General features: G+C 35.8%; 1 long non-coding RNA gene across 1 annotated transcript; it reads right to left on the bottom strand.

Moving 5' to 3' along the window:
• Positions 1–285: 285 nt before the first annotated feature.
• LOC140348686 (uncharacterized) lies at positions 286–1,779 on the bottom strand. The gene is made up of 3 exons (XR_011924507.1): positions 1,703–1,779; positions 896–1,010; positions 286–605 (listed from the first exon to the last, which is right to left on the bottom strand). It is a non-coding gene; the product is annotated as an uncharacterized lncRNA (long non-coding RNA).
• Between the last annotated feature and the right edge of the window lie 1,387 nt (positions 1,780–3,166).

Raw genomic sequence — 3,166 nt, 5'->3', positions numbered from 1 at the left:
TGTGGGAGTCCCTTATTAAGGAGTTTGAGTCTGTGTACTGTTCATTATTATCATCATTAATAGAATCAGAAAAGGTTTATTGCAATTGTCAAAGAACAGAATTCACAAACAGTGGAACTTGCTTTGGTGATTCAGTGCAACATAAAAATAGTAACAATGATAAAACAACCTGTATAAGTCAAAAAGAACATACTGAATAAGATAAAATATTCCTTTACTGTCCACACATGAGGAAATTTTGTTGTTGCAACGCAGTAGATACAGAGGAAAAGGACAGAAAACTTATAGGAAGTTTAAAAAACACTCTTAATAGATCGATCTTAATAGAAGAACTCGTATAAACAAAAACTCCTATAGACAGAACCTCTCATACCTTAATAAGGAATGGAGGGGGAAAATAAAGATAAAATAAAAACAGCTAGCGTAAGACAAAATAATACTAATAATAATGGTAAAATAAACACTATTTTTACATCAGTTATATGCACATGAATGTGACATTATTGCGTTAAATACTGAATATCTCAGTATTTAACAAGACTGTTTCCATGGCTACGCAGTCTTCTGTACTTCAGTAAACTCCTCCGTTCAGCTCCATCGTATGACTGAGACAAACAGAACATGTCACAGCTTTAGATTATACAAGTCACATAACATACACTTCATATGTTTTAGATTATACAAGTCACATAGCATACACTTCATATGTTTTAGATTATACAAGTCACATAACATACACTTCACATGTTTGTCCTGAAGCTGCTTTACAGACACATGTGACACAGGAGTGTCTCTTTTGAAGAACAATTATCATTTAGTTTTTTTTGGTCATAACAAAACAGACATTTTATAAATTCAAAGTACTGATTCGAGGCACAAGTTATTATCAAAATACCTTTTGCTTTGGAGTCGTCAGGAGTTTACTTGAGATCACTCTGTGTCTGCAGTGACCTGTAGTGACCTGTAGAGCTCTGGACAGCACAGACAGACTAAACTCACTGGTCAGCACTCTGAAGATGAGAAAGATACTCATTAGAACATTGATATATTATGCATATTTAACGGAGTTAAATGGAATATGTTATTGACAGATTTACATTTCGCTCTGTAACACCAAAAGTTCCTCTTTTCACATTAATTTTTAAAGCTGGAACCAAAAGTAATTTACTTATGTTTTTTACCTTTAAGTTTAAACCTTAGAAGTAAATCCATGACATTCCTATAGAAAACAAGCGTGTGCTTTGCTGTTTAAACACAGCACACTTCATTATTAAATGGGTAATTAACCTTAAATGTTGTCTCAGCCCCTGTAAGTACAGCACTGTCACTTTTAAATACGTTTACATTTATATGTGTAAGATATGACCCATTTCAGCAGGTTATATTTGAATTATTGGTAGTTTTTTATAGCACATAATACAAACATCACTTTATTTCCCTTCTGTCGCTAGTTTTCCTTGATCTGTGCTTAACCTTTTGTCTCTTAGAACATTTAGTAGGAGAATAATTAGTTATTTATTTGCAGAAGCACGAGCCATCACGACGTGTTGTTGCATCTTTGTGTAGCTAAACTTTAGCTTACGTTAGCTCGTGTTAGCTCGTGTTAACTTGTGTTAACTCGTGTTAACTGTGTAATCGTTGTTTTACACTTCATATGGAACGATGTGTGAAACGTGAGGAATGACATACAAACACAACTTACGTGTATCGTGGTCTCGTCTCGTCACTTTCTTCTGTTTGTGTTTAGTTTCCGTCACACGTTCTCCGGAGGCTCGTTCATGAGGGTCAAGTGCGCGCTCGGTGCGCGTACACCGTTCACCGGAAGGTTAAAAATGTATTTTTTAAGTATTTTAGAAACAGTTAAAGAGTGAAATTCCTTCTATTTTATTTTTAGACTAAAAACAATTTAGCATGTTTGGTAATTTTAGAGGCCGAACTCCTGAAATGGTCGGACCAGTAGGCTGTATTCTACGGAGTGGCCACTACTCAATTTGGAGCCAGAGGCAGAGGGGGCGTACCCTATCCAGATATTATAATAGATCCATGCATCAGACAGAGACAGTCAGACATGAAGTGCTTTTAAGACTAACCTCAAACATTGGCTTAGGAGGAACTCGGTCTGTAATCACTGAATCTGGAGTGTTGTTGCGTTCTAATGTCTGATGTCATTTGTATTGCGTAATATCTGATATCTGATGTAATATGTGTTATGTGTTGTTTCTGTCCTGACCTGCCAGGGACGATAGGAAAATTCCTGTATATTTATATCTTATGTTCATTTTATGTTCATTAATCATTTAAAACAAAAACTAACAAAAACTCTCTTTCTGTGAACATACATTTGAAGCTTGTCCATCCGTGGGAGCAGGATCTTTCCCTCGCTGTGGTTTTCTCCGAGTTTTCTACTTTTTCCCAAAGGGTTTTGTAGTTTATCCTGGTCGAGTAGTTTGGTGCCGTTATCCATTTGCTAAATTCCTGTTAACATCGTTTTAACTGCTTCTCTATTTCACTTCGAGGCAACTGCTTTTGTGATTTTGGGCTTTACAAAAATAGATTATACTATTATTCATTGTTTTATATTGCAGTTGGACAGTATTCTCTGCCATCTCAAGGCTCAGTGTTACTCTCCGAGCCAAGTATGCTGCACCCTCAACCTGGGATAATTTACAAAAGGTTTGAACCTAAAAGAACCGATTCCAATTGGTCCGTTTTATTTAATGCTGTAAGGGAAAACGTGACCTGTGGTGTGTAACTGTGTCGATGTTACGACTAAACTGTGCTGCACTCCTTTGAAAGTTAAATCGATCACTTAAATTAAATAAATAAATAAATAAATAGATAAATAGGCTAAATAAATAAGCTATTGCACCATACCCCCGAAAAGCACATTCCTAGTTTGTGAAACCTTCTCTGATTCTTACAGTTCTTATGTTTTATAGTTGTTCTTAGTCGTACTTCAGTAAATTATACAGCCTCTAGTTTCTATTTCGGTTGAGGTCAAATCAGTTCCTCTTGTCCCGATGTGTCATTGATTTATACTTGGCTGTAATGTGTTGAAACTCATTGCTCTTCCAGTTTGTCTCTGTGCGTTCTGAAACTATATGATGTATTATTGTTTGTCCAGAGTCTGTCACCTCAGTGTTTACTCTTATTTAACAACTGTCCG

This window comes from Eucyclogobius newberryi, unplaced genomic scaffold (genome assembly GCF_026437365.1).
Source record: "Eucyclogobius newberryi isolate DKJ021-1_F unplaced genomic scaffold, fEucNew1.0.hap1 SCAF_7, whole genome shotgun sequence".
Taxonomy (NCBI): Eukaryota; Metazoa; Chordata; class Actinopteri; order Gobiiformes; family Gobiidae; genus Eucyclogobius; species Eucyclogobius newberryi.
Note: the sequence above shows the minus strand (reverse complement) of the source record. Positions and strands in the feature narration are given on the sequence as shown.